This window comes from Tupaia chinensis, unplaced genomic scaffold (assembly GCF_000334495.1).
Source record: "Tupaia chinensis unplaced genomic scaffold, TupChi_1.0 Scaffold000549_1, whole genome shotgun sequence".
NCBI lineage: Eukaryota > Metazoa > Chordata > Mammalia > Scandentia > Tupaiidae > Tupaia > Tupaia belangeri.
In genome coordinates, this window is record NW_006160061.1 from 1,952,868 (window position 1) to 1,967,154 (window position 14,287).

The 14,287-nt window shown below is 42.0% G+C and overlaps 1 protein-coding gene across 1 annotated transcript in view; it reads left to right on the forward strand.

Moving 5' to 3' along the window:
* The window catches only part of CACNB4 (calcium voltage-gated channel auxiliary subunit beta 4), a 311,756-nt gene that overhangs the window by 683 nt on the left and 296,786 nt on the right, over nt 1-14,287 (forward strand). The window lies entirely within an intron of this gene.

Consider the following 14,287-nt stretch of genomic DNA (forward strand, 5'->3'; position numbering starts at 1 on the left):
CCTCTTCCCGCGTGCGCCTCTCCTCCGCCCGGAGCTGGCGCTCCGCTGCGAAGTCTTCAGGTCCGGGCGCCTCCGCACGGCCCGGTAAAGTTAGTTTGCGCAGGTGAACCCAGGTCGGCGGCCGGGACCCGGCTTGGGTCGGGAACACTGAGCGGAGCGGGAAATATTTCTGGTTGCACCTTGCTGCGTGGAGAAACGGCTTTGAGTCTTGCAACCGGACTTTGAGAAATCAGCCCCCCGCCCCCAGGGGCCAAGGGACCTAGTTTGAGTCGGGTTGAGAGTTAGTAGCTTTTTCTGCTTTGTTTTGTTTCGAAAACTCTTTGTCTAGATTTTGGGAGCGATGTCTGAGCTCTGGTCAGAAGAAAGACACTTGGAGTCGAAAGTTTGACGTCACTTTGAGACCGCTTCTTTGGTTCGCTTAATTAGGGAAAAACGGCCAGGTCTGATGAAATGGCAACACGCGAAGGCCAGCGCTCAGTGCCCGGGTCTGGGTGTGCTCCGCTGCGCCCTGGTCTCTGGCGCTTGCTGGCTTCTGTGTGGCTTGTGCTCGGGATCGCCTTAACACTGAATAGTGCCTTTCACCTTGACACAGGAAATGGGTCCTCGGTTTTCGTCCTGTCCATGTGCTGTAAATGAAACCACCCCAGCTGCTGGGGTAGGGGGGTGCTAGATGGATCATGTAGAAGTGAGTCACCTTGATTTTTCTTTGGAACAGAAACTGTCAGAGTGGGTGCCTTCCGGGTGACTTGAGAAGACTTTGGTCAGGGCACTGAGAAGCTTTTATCCTTGCGGAAGTGACCTTGAGAAGTTCTTTTCCCTCTAGGTCACTGGGAACATTGTGTAATGTGTTTCTAACCTATGATGGCAGCCGCGTTTCTCCAGGGATGATCCTCAATTTAAATAACTTACCAAAGACCTCTCCTAGAGGGTCTGTAAAGCATATTTCGATGTTTATTATGCAGATTTTCTCTTTCTGCAGAAAACAGAAAAAATCATTACTATTACTCATTAATTCTGTAATTACTAAGCATGTGCATTATTAAAATAAATCAATTTTGGGGTCCTTAATTCATGCTAAAAGCGTATTCTATCCCCTTTGCGATTCTTAGGTTATTAATGTATTTGGTAAGGCGAAGACGTGGTTAATCTTTTTTAAAATTCTGAGTTATGCAACTGTCGGAGGTCTTGCTGATGTTTATTGTGTAGGTACCTATTTTGGGTTGTGATTTATTGTTGCAAATTCTTGGAAGTACTAATTATACAGTAGTGCTTTCCATGAGCTGTTTGACTAAACCTCGAGTTTCTCTACACCATCACGGCACGGAAGCCATATTCTTCCTAGTTCTTACTCTTTCCTCAATTTAAGTCATTAAGTGATTTCGATAATGTATATATACTTGTAGAGAATGCATCTGTGTGCTGATTTAACAATGTAAAAAGTGCTGCATGCTAAAATATTTGAGGAGTAATGTGAACCAATGCAGATATTTAGAATAGACCTATTTCCTACATCTTTTTGGAAGTATGATTCTTCAGTTTGATAAAATGGTCTAATTTAAACTGAAGAGTTAATTGTGTTTGATTTATATACACAGCCTTATTTTTCAGCACAAAAATAGTATCACACTTTTGTGAGCACTTTACAGCTCAGTAAGTATTCTACACGTGATCTCTTTTAAATGGCATTGGGGCCAGCAGGTGGCATGGAGGTTAAGGTGCTCGATCCCACAAAGCTGACTGCTTGGTCCAAGTCCCTGAGCATGTGACTTGAAGAATGAACTGGGCACTTGTGCAAGTGTGCCCAGAATCTCTCGAGGAGAATAGAAAGGAAGAGGCTGGGGCATGGCCATCTCCCTGGGGGATGATTTCTCACTTTCTGCCTCACTCTCTCTCTGTCTCTCTCCTGTGAGTACACAGGAAATTGGTTAAAAAAAAAAAAAAGAATCATTCAAACTTTTGCAATGGCTACAGTAAAAATAACTGAGGGATTTATATTTCTTTGATGAGATGAGTAATGATTGCAAATGGAATTTAACAGTGTCTTTGCAATAAAATTGAGCAGTTTTCACCCAAATGCCAAAAAATATTTTTTTGAAAACAGCAGCTGTTTATGTTACTAGAGTCTCATTATTTGTAGAATGACCAGTGATTTATTGACATTTGAATTATTATTTTTTTAAGAGGTTTTTGCTACAGGGCTTGTGCGCTTGTCAGAGAGAGATAGAGACACAGAAAGCAAAAATCACGCCCCAGGGGCATGACCACACCGCAATCCCTTCTCCTCCATTCTCCTCTTAGGGTCTTGGGCACGCACGCACATGTGCCTGGTGTGAGTTTAAGCCACCAGGTCTGGGACTCAAACCGCAGTCGACTACATGGGAGTTCAGCAACATAGCCATTACACTAACTGCTGGTCCTGATATTTGAGTTCTTGATATTTAGAGTGATAGAATTTCTTATGCTATTTCATAGCCTGTGTGATGCTTTCACATATGATAGTAGGAAAACCAGTTTCTGTCATATCATTTACAAATATATAGAGGAGGGGCCAGATGGTGGCCCAGTGGTAAAATGCAATGCTTTGTAAGGCTGACTCACATGGGAAGTTTCTGGGTTCATATTTACAGACCTCCGTGAGTATCAAGGGCATATGTGTGCCCACAATCTAGGGTTGACTGAGGTTGGAGTTGGATCAGGGCATTAGACCCTCTTGGGGATACTGTCTCTTTGTCTCTATCTCTCTGTCTTTCTTGTTCATGGAAGAAATAAATAACACTTTAAAAGTATATATGGAGGAAAATCCTTTACCAAAAAAAGAAAAAGATGTGTCACATCAGATGGAGGAGACCAGGTTGATGATAAAAGACAGAGGGCAGTTGGCAAAGTTACCCAATAAAACAATTGTTCTTTGAGCAGGTAACATGATTTCAGTATTTGTTTGTGTACATGTGCACAGATCTGTGTGCACACTCTTACATGTGGACACATTTATGTTAGCCCCAAACAGTCTGAGAAGAGAGCCTGCCTCTACTCAGGACCCCTCACAAAGTTCCTCGGGCATCTTTGACCTTACCTGGTCCACTAGATAGCTGGCCTCCACAATTTAGGAGGGATGAAAGTTCTGGAACAAATCCAGGAACAACTAAATGGCTTCTTTAAAGATAGGTGAGAAGATTAAGTATCTTGCCACTGAAAGGTGAGAAAGCTAGAGGTCACCCAGAACTGATCTTCAACATGTATACAAAAACATTCTTTGGGGATGTGATGTTTGTGTGTTCTTGCTCTTCTCTGAGGATGAAAATCGAGAATTAGCTAAAATTAGAAAGGAATGATGTTTTATAGCAAGACTTTCCTAAGAGTGTTGCTCGCATTGGAATGGCTTTCCAAATGAGACTGTTGAATTTTTTCCTAGTAGATCCTTCTGACGGGATAAGTAGGAGCTGATTATTTATTCATGTTTTAATTTTTTAGGAAACACTTAGGTATTTGCTTGTTGCCCAGTGCTGTGTTAAATATTATGGAGGAGGAATGAAACAATGAATGAGGCATAGCCCCAGTGCTCCAAGATTAATAATCTAGCTTTGGAGACAGAAACGTATGCAAAGAGTACAGTGAAATGTGACAGGGAATGAAGGGATGAGCAAGTGACCAGGGGCAGTAAGTATTAAAATCCCTGTGGGTGTCTCTGACATACAGTTTGTACAATACTCTACATTAGTGCTTTTCCCACTGGAGTTTGAAAAGAAAATTGATCAGAGTGGGATTAGTATGTTGACCTCTTCTTATTAAGTCTACCTCTATGAAGAGTGCAGTCTTTTTTTTTTTTTCCTATAGAGTGCATGTGCTTGCTGGAGAGACTGAGAGACAGAAAGCAAGAAATCGTTCCCTAGGGGGATGGCCACACTGCAGTCCCTTCTCCTCCATCCTGCTCTTGGGATTTAGGGCATGGGCACACACATGTGCCTGGCGTGAGTTTCAATTTGAGTTCTGCCAGATCCAGAACTCAAATTATGGTCAATTGTGCGGGAGTCCAACACCACTGCGCCATCTACTGACCCTAACTTAAGAGTCTAATGGCCTGGCCCCTACCTGCTTCCGTCCTCTTCTTGAGTTGAGATCTCTTAGTGACAGAGAGCTTTAACACACAATCCTCCTTCCTGCTATAGGCCTTTGCACATGCTCAGCCCACTTCCTAGAGGGATCCTCTTCTCCCTTCTGCTTAGTTAACTCTTCAGCTTCCTGGAGATTTAAGATGTTAGCCTTTGGGCCAGCAGGTGGTGTGGGGGTTAAGGCACTGGACTCCCACATGGTCAATAACAGTTGGAGTCCCATTCCTGGAGGCTTGAAAATCACGCCAGGTGTGTGTGCTCAAAATTCTGAGAGGAGAATGGAGGAGAAGAGATTGCCATGTAGCCATTTTCCCAGGGGGTGATTTCTCACTTTCCCTTTCTCTTTCTCTCTGTCGAGTGTACACATCCTATGTCAAAAACCCAAGGGAAGAAAAGAGTTTAGCTTTTGCTTTTTTGTCTAACCTCTCAGAAAAGATGAGTTCCCCACCTAGGGACTTCCAGAGTATTTTTTGCGAGATTTTAATACTGCACCACTGTTATAATGTAATATGCTTGTAGATGCCTCTGTTAATGTTTGTCTCCCCATTCAGATAATGAATTCCATGAAGGCAAGGACATACTTGCATTTGATCTTTGTGTCTACAGCACCTAGCAAAGTATATATTCAATAACTGTCCATTTGAATGAAGGAAGAAGTGGAGGGACGGGGGACTAACTTGATACATTTTAGGCATGAAGTTCTGCCTCAAAATTAAATGCCTTGCTTAACAGGGAGCAGTCACCTCCTAACAAACCTCCCTCAAAACTTTTGTAGCATAAAACACTTTTTTTTTTTTATTGACAGTCCTGCTTCATGTGATATTATGTGGGCACTGGGATGTCTGGAGTTTCCAAAATAGCCTTATCCATGTGGTTAGCAGTTGGTGCTGGCTGTTGGCTGAGAACTCAACCAGAGCTTTTGGCAGGGAGCTCGGTTTTCCTCCACCTGGGCCTCTCAGTGTGGTTGTTGAGCTTCCTGATAGTATGGTGGCTGCATTCCAGGAAGGAGCTTCCCAACAAGTAAAGACAGATGCTGCAAATGTCGTAAGACCCAGTTTCAAAAGCTGCAAGACATCACCTCTCTTGGAATCTCTTAAGTCCAAACAGATCTAAGGCCTGCCCAGTTTCAAGAAGAGAGGAAACAGATTGTCTTTTGATGAGATGTGACAAGGTCACAATGCCCAATGGTATGTGGGTAACAAAATAACAACAAACCTAAAACAAGTAAGTCAAATACAGTGTTAGAATAATATTTCAGATTGAGTACTTTGAAAATCATTCCATATATATAATAAATTAAAGGAAAAACATATGTTCATTCCAATAGACATCAAAAAAAGTATCTGATAAATTTTAAAATGATTTAAGTTAAGAACAGAAGGAAGCTCCTTGAATCTAGTAAAAATTATCTGCTGGAACCTCATAGCGAACATTATGTGGAGTGTAGAAACTAGAACCAGCATATGTATTCAACAACCAGTAAATGATTACATGCGTTCTGCCCTCTCTGTAGTTTCTGCATCATGATTTTTAAAAAAGAAAGCATTTAATTAATTAATTAATTAATATTATTAATTTGCTATAGGGCACATTGTGTGTGTGTGTGTGTGTGTGTGAGAGAGAGAGAGAGAGAGAGAGAGAGAGAGAATGGGAAAGTGAGAAAGCAAGCCACAAGGTCTGGGACTCAAACTGCAGTTGACCATGTGGGAGTCCAGCATCTTAAGCACCACACCACCTGCTAGCCCCTGCATTGCAGATTTAACCAATTGTGGATGTAGCCAGGTCATACCGTGTTGTGAATTGGGGGAAGAAGTGACTCCTCAAAAAAGAGATGTTGAAAATGGTTATCAGTACGCTTTTCTTTTTACTTATAGTTGATGCTAAGATTACTTGTAAGTAATGCAGAGATTATTTGAAGCTTACAGGAAGATGTGTGTAGCTTCTATGCAAATACAACACCTTTTTATATAAAGGACTTGAACATCTGTGGATTTTGATATCTATAGGGGTCCTGGAACTAATCCCTTGCATATGCTGAGGGAAGACCTTAATGCTTTATCTACAGTACAGAGTACTATTCAGTCATTAAAGAAAAAAAATCAAGTAGATCTGCATGTAATGATGTGGAAATATATTTAAGATATGCACTTGACATACATTCAAATGAAAAAAATGTTACAGAATAATATAAAGTAAAATTTCATTTAAAAAATAACATATGGAATGGAGGATATGGTTGCAGACATTTTTGGAACTATCTACCTTAGAGCAAGGAACCGTGTGTTTTTTAAGGTATGCTAATCACATCATTACAATAATTCAATGAACTCATGTTGTATTTAGAAATATAAAACATATTCAGATTCTAAGTTTATACTATAATAAGACAAGTTGGCAAACAAACTCTTTGGGTTATAATTTGAGCACTGGTAATAGACATGTTTCTCTGATGAAATGTAAATTCATCAACAGAAGGTATATGGTTTGTGCGTATCTCTCAGAATAATTATATGCCTTTAGACATCTCTAAATGCAAAATTTATCCATAAACTTGGAAACACAGAATTTTGGAACAGGGAGACATTGCAAAAAGAAAATGCATTACTCTCTCATTTTCAGACAAGTAAAAAATAGGCCCTAGGACATAAAGGTCATATCAATAGATGGTGCTAGAACTAGACAGAGGACCCTGACTCAGACCCCACTGTTTTTGTACCACAAAACACTTTATCCCTGAATAATCAAGTTAAACAGATGAACACGCATGGGTGTGAATACGGGAAGGGACACAGGGAGCGTACTCCTCTTAGATCCTGGAAGTGTCCTTAATCTGTGTGGTTGCTGTGAAGAACAAAGCAGCAGCTGGGAGCATCTGGAGCCTGTAGTTTCTTCCCATTTCTATCATTTGTTTGTGTGGTTCATGGCTCATGGTTCATGTAAGATTATTCATTTACTTACTTAACTGCTTGTCGTATTAATCAGAGTATAACAGTATAAAAAACTGCTTAAGTTTTTATAGCCAAGGAGCTTTAATATGGAAGCATGTGTATTATAATTCTGTAGAGAGATAGAAGCACTAAGACACACACGCAGATAGATGAGAGGAGATCTATTAGGGGAATGTGATTATGGAGGCTGGGAAGTCCCATGATAGACCATCTGCAAGCTGGAGACCCTGGGAGGCCCATAGCTTAGCTCAGTCCAAGTCCAAAGGCCTGAGAACCCTGGGGTGGGGTGGGGAGAGGGTGGACATGCTTGTGTAAGTCCTGGAATCCAAAATCCAGAGAGCCTGGGGTTCTGGTGTCCAAGCGTGGAAGACGAAGAATGTCTCCCAGCTCCAGGAGGATGACCAAGTTACCTTTTATGTGTGTTCTCTCTGGGTGCCCAGCTGATTGGATGGGCCTGCTCACCTTGAGGTGGATCTTCTCCATTTAGTCCACTCAGTCTCACTTACAAGTCTCCCCTGGAAACACCCTCACGGACATACCCCCAAATAGTGCTTGACCAGCTCCCTAGGTATTTGTTTATCATCACATGGGGTTAAACAATGATGGGACAGCTTTGAAACTAAACCCAGAGGTTAGCAACAGTAAGAGGCCACCGTCGCTTCCTAGCTAGAAGGACAGGGGCGAAAGTGGTTCCTGGAGCCAGGGTCACCAGCCTGGCAGGAGCTGGAACCACAGAGATCCCGTGTGCTATGAGTGAGAAACACGGAGAAACAGCCTCTGCTTACGAAGCCATCTGAGGAAGAGAGAACAGGGAGAAATGCCCAGGCTCCTCCCTTCCTCCTGCCCTCCCATCTTCTGCCAGGGCCTCCCATTGGCACAGTCTAACTGGAAGCCAGCTGACCTGGGAGCCTGGGAAATAGTCTGCAGCCTGGACCCTCTGAGACAGGAAGCGAAGTTTGGGAAAGGGGGAGTGGATTTGAGGGCAAAGGCCATTTTTACGTTTTAGACACATGAAAGACAAGACTTAATCATTGCCATCAGCGAAGGTGGAAGTTTTCACTTGCTCTAAGCAGAGTGTCCTTGCTAACTGGTAAGATCCAGTTACAGTGAACTTTAAGGACAAATTCACACTTTATTTTTTATGATTTTTTTGGTAGAATGAATCTTTCTCAATTGAGGTCTAATAGAGCAAGAAACAATTCAGCAAACCATGCCTTATTTTTACTTTTGGGCTTGAATAAATTGGACCGAATTTACAAAGCTCCTGCCCCCACCCCCTTCTCTCTGACTCTCTGTTCTTGGTACACAGAGCTCCCTAAATCTCATTTCTATAAATAAAGAACTGTTTATTCTTCAGTTTAGAATAGGGAGATTTTATTGAGACAGATACATTCTGATTCAAGTCTGAGGCTTTCTAGAAAATTCTAAGAAGCTGTGTGGAAACCTAAGCTGAAAATGACGTTGGCTTTGCTTTGTCCTGTCCTCTTCCTGACTCCACAATGTTGTCCCAGACAGTGTTGTCACCAGGCATCTAGGGAAAAGGACAAGGGTGCAGCAGAAGAAAATGTATTTTAATCAAACCAGTGGTGTAGCTAGTGGTGAGAACTAGTCTCTTCGCTCCTGGTGAATCTACCAGTCCATTGGGTTTACCTGGGCCAATCAAATCTGGGTCTGGGCCTAGGCACTGTGGTGTAGCAGTACTGCAAGTACCCTGTACGGTTGGAAGCCACACGGCCAGCCGCAGCCTTGGATCCCTGGCTTGTCATGAAAACATGCCAGTTACATGCATGGACTGGCACCCAGGATTGTGAGAATTTGAAGGGCTGGGGAAAGGAGATTGGACCATGAAGAGACCCTGTTGAGGGTGCTTCTCTCTCTTAATGTGTCATATTATTATAACCAAATAAATAATTTTTAAAAATTCCCAGAAGGTATACTTATTAAATAACAAAAAGCAAAACAAAACAAAACAAAAAAACAAAGCAAAACCCTGTTTGTCTGACCCCTCTTTTCTGGCTATGATGGTGGCATTGATGGAGCTCATCTTCTTCCTTAGAGTTTGTTTCTTTCTTGATCTCATTTCTGGAGCTCAGACTCAGAGCAAAGCATAAGCTCTAAGGAGGGCGAGCAACTTGCAATTCATTCAGATTCATTGAAGACTCTAGGAAATGTCTATAGATGAGAGGGGATCAGGGTACACAGGCCCCAGTCTGCTGTATAGCTCTGTATGTTTGCCCTCTGTGTGATTTCTCTCCCTCTCTATACACACACACACACACACACACACACACACATACACATAATTTTATTATAGGGCATGTGTGCTTGCCAGAGAGAATGAGAGAGAGAGAGAGAGAGAATCACCTCCCAGGGAAGATGGTCACACTGCAATCTCTTTTCTAGCATCCTTGGGATTTTGGGTACACACACATATATGTACCCAGCATGATTTTCAAGCTGCCAGGGCTGGGACTTGAACTGTGCAGTCAGCCTTGTGAGATCACAAGCCTTAACCTCCCCACTGCCTGATGGTCTGCCCTCTGCTGTTTGCAACATTTTGAACAGAGTGCATCCTAGAACAGTGCCTTCCTCTGCATGTGCTTGCCCTTTGCTGGAGCTTCCTTCTCAGCCACAGTGGAAACTGAGAATGGGTTCCAGGCCTCAAAACACCAGACGTGTAAGCTGGCACTTAGTGGGGTGTGCCTGGCTCAGGCTGAGCCCCTGGACTCTTTTCACTTCCGTTGAACTCAGTGTGCTGCACAGATACTTCCTTCGTGGGCCTTGGCATGGCAAAGCTTGCAAAGCATTGCTTCAGCCATCCCCAGCCACACATGCTCTCTGCGATTCCATTCCAAATCAGAGTGCATCAAACATGGATCTCAAGACGAGAGAGGCTGTTATCTCCAGGGAACCCCCACAGAAACACATTCTGGTCTAAGCAGGTTGTCCTGTTCTTGGGCAATTACATGCCCCCATACTTAATGAACTAAGAAAACAGTGAGGTGGAATACAGTCTTTTTCATTCTAGAAGAGTGTACGTTCTGAACTTGACTGTACAGAAACACATCAGGAATGCTCCATGGACTTCACCATGTGTACTGGGGATTCTGGAAGGAGGTGGAACCGGAAATAGAAGCCTGAATTGGTGAAAAGGCTAAATTGTAAATTCAGTTTTAAGGGACTAGTTTTATAGCTTTCAAGTAACAATGACAAGCTGTGTGCTAAGTAACTCACTTCAGAAATAGATAAAAATGATGTATTATCAGCAGCTGGCTTGAGTATAAACATACTTTGAAATTCCCTGAAGATAGTTCTCATTTTAACTAGAGTAAACATGCACCTCTGTAAACTTTCCTATTTTCTTTAATATATCTTTTCTTATTACACACATAAATAGAGCCGAGGTAATTACTTGAATCTGAAGAGATGGCATTCAGTGTTTGTACTTTATGTACTGAAATCATTCATTAGGTTGGGACTGTGAAAACCTATTCACCAGCAACTGAATCTTTCTGATCATTTCACGCTAATCATTTAGATGACGAAGCATGCCTATTTTATTTCTCAGTTTACGTTTTTCTCTGTTGGTGGATGTAGCTTTCTGCAGGGTTGCAGTTTAATTGCTGTAGTAGTATTTGTTTGGGGATGAAATATTTTGTCAATGTAAACTTAAAAAGAATATGCAGTTTTTCCTGGGTTGTGAAAATCACTGAAAGTGATCAACTTTTGTAGTGGTCACTGTGTCCATTTATTATAATGCTATCTTCAAATTCCTAGTGCAAGGCTTTATTTATTTATTTGGTTTTACTTTTTTTCTTTTTCTTTTTGCCGTAGGTTATGTGCTCTTGCTGGAGAGAGACAGTGAGAGGAAAAGTGAGAAATCACTCCCTGCGGGGATGGTCATGCTACAATCCCTTCTCCACCATGCTCTTCCTAGGACTTGGGATATACTTGCACATGCACTCGGTGTGATTTTCAAGCTGCTGGGTCCAAGACTCGAACTGCAATTGACCCTTGTGGGAGTCCAGTGCCTTAACCACCATGATACCTGCTGGCCCCTAGTGCAAGGCTTTTTTGTGGCTTCTTTTTTAATACGTGGAAAACCCAATGGTAATGGAAATGTATAGTAACTTGTACAGGTACATTTATTATTCCTTCTATTGGGTTGTTGGGAAAGTCATGACACATTTCTGCAAAGAAAAATAGAAAAATATGTCATAACTTTACTAACAAGTTAGTACTTTCTCCCTAGTGCTGTTGTTAACAACACAAATGCTGATTATAGTTCAGAACCAAACAGGTAGGTAAAATAGCTTTACATGTGTGTGAGCAGAAAGAGTGAAGGTATTCTTTCTTTTTGGAAAGTTATAATCTAGGATTTTCATCTCCCCAAAAAGATACTATGTCTCCATTGGCAGCCGTTCCCATCCTCTTCCCCACCTGTCCAGCCCTATGCAGCCAACAATCCTCTGTCTCTCTCCATAGATTTGCCTATTCTGGACATTTCATGGCAAATGGAAATATATATGTGGTATTTTGTGACTGGCTTCACAATTTTTTTATTAATATAGTCTTTACAGCAGTTTGAAGGATTTCGTTTGTAAGCCCCCCCACCCAAGTCTAAATGTGCTTGCCTTCTCTTAAGCTAATGTCTCAGTTTTTCAAGTTGTGCTGTTAAAGAGGGTAGATCATATTTATATTTGGAGCTGCAGTCTCAGATCATAAAGCTGATTTTTTCTTCTTTTTTTGACAAAACTATTTGACCTGCATGACCCTGGCCTTCTTGTCATCAGGATTAAACAAAACAGAGTAACTCCTATCTATAGAAGGGGTGGTTTATATAATAGAATGTGATTGACAATATTAAAGAAAATGCTTGTGCAATGTAAATGGTTATTGCCACCATTTTCAGTAATTTTTAGTAATAGAAATGCCTTGGGTACTTATAATCCAAGATGCTTGTTGTATTTTCAGTAGATACTCATAATAACTCAGTTTTGGTAAGTATAATATTTCTTCCTTGAGAAATGCAGTTAAAAAACAGTCAAGTGCCTAAGTCCCAAGCTAAGTACAATATTTATGGGAATTGTTGGGTATATAAAGCTGTATTCTGTGTGGCAGGTGCTGCTCAATTATATCTGAGCAGTTCCCTGGGGGACAGAAGTCAATTATCAACACAGGCGTGTGGCGAGAAATAGGTCAGCTGCAAACATTCTTTGCTAATTTCAGAAAGCTTGAGGGGTGATTTTTGTTGGAGGATATGTTTTATCCTTTCGGTCTCTGTGTTGAGGGCTGGAGTAGGGAAGGCTCTGCTTTTCAATTGATTTTGATTGTCATATGCCTTTACTTGAATACAACATTAATATTTCTTTTAATCATGTAAAATAACCAAACTGTCTTCTTAAAAACGAGTCGAGTCTGCATTGTAAGAGTCGTGTGCACCATGGTGGTTATTATCATCGCTATAATTTCCACATGTGTGAAGACGCTCGGGGTTTGAACTAACCCAGCAAAGTGCAAATGTCAGTATTTCCAAGTATTTTTAGTTTATTCATTTCTTTCTTCCATGAGACAAGACAGACTGTACCCCCAACAGGCTCTTGATGGCTTGAGCTACCTCCAACTTTAGCTGGTTCCCCAGATCGTGGATATGTCTGGGCCTGGCTGATCAGGGAGGTCTCCAAACTTCAACCCTAATGCTCCCATGTAGGTCAGATTTGCAGAGCTTTGCACTGCCACTGTGGCTCAGTCGGCACTTCCAACTACTTTGTTTGAGATTTATTTCTACATGAGAAGAGTAAAGAGAGTTAATCGTTTTGTTTGTTTGTTTATTTTTTAAAGGCAAGGACATTGGTATGTTTTTTTAAAAAATACTTTTTAAAAAATATTTTAATTGTATGGGAACCAGCAGTTAGTGTAATGTCTATGTCGCTGGACTCCCACGTAGTTGACCGCGGTTTGCGTCCTGGACCCAGTGGTTTAAAACTCACACCGGGCGCGTGTGCGTGCGTGCCCAAGATCCCGAGAGGAGAATGGAGGAGAAGGGATTGCGGCGTGGCCATCCCCCCTGGGGGGTGATTTCTCGCTTTCTGTCTCTATGTCTCTCTCTCTCTCTGTCTGGCAAGCGCATGCGCCCTATAGCGAAAATCTCTCAAAAAAAATTTAATTGTATAATTTATGTATACTAAACATATAACATAAAATAGGCTATTCTAATGATTTTTAAGTGTATAGTTCAGTGGCATTAAGTACATTCACTGGTGGATTTTTTTTTTTTCTAATAGATGTTTCAGGTTATTTAAAAGACTATGTAGGCAGGCAAAACTTAAATATGGCCAACTGAAAAATATGTTAGAACTATCCACCATTCCCCAGGCCTCCCACCACAACCATGACCTTGTTTAAAGCAGCAGCAGCAAATAAACCAGACCTTGAAATAGGGATGGTAAGAGGTTATGAAGAACCAGAAAGAGGGACCCCCTGGGGGGGTGATTTCTTGCTTTCGTCTCTCTGTCTCTCTCTGTATGTCTGATGAGCACACGCACTCTATAGCAAAAACCTCTCCAAAAGAAAATAGTAATACTTAGAGGCTGTGTGTCTCTCAACCGAAGGTTGGCTGTGTGGGGTATGGCTCCCTTAACCACCGGGACACAGGGTCGGTCCTCACTTCCACGTTTTAAAAAGGGTTTGTTATTTATTTATTTATTCTATGAATGAGACAGAGAGGCATAGAGACTGAGAGGCAGTAGTCCCACCAAGGTCCTGATGCCAGCCTCAGATCACGTTTTGCCTGGAATACTCAGGGAGGTCTCCAGATGAGAACCTGGAACCTTTCCATGTGGGTCATCCTCACTGGGCATCATGTTTTCCTGGTCCACCACCACCTGACCTTCTCCTTGCTTCCCCTTGGTACTCATCTTTCCATCTGTCGAAACCCTTCTTGAAGCCCCTCCTAATAGGAAGCCAGGTTTGCTGCTGCCCCGACACTGTTTGCCTGATCACCTATTACAGTCTGCTTCGTATGACCTCAGTGTCCTCGTGGCCCGCATTGATGTGATCACTACCGCGTCTTATGGGACAAGAGGAAGGAGGAGCAGGAGAAGTTGCAGTGCGCCCACACTGCTAATCCACATTTTTCTTGTTCACTTTTTCTATCTGGAAATAGGACTCAAAGACTCCTCCTCCCTAGGATTTTTTCTGCTATTTCTGTGAAATAGGGGGAATATTAAG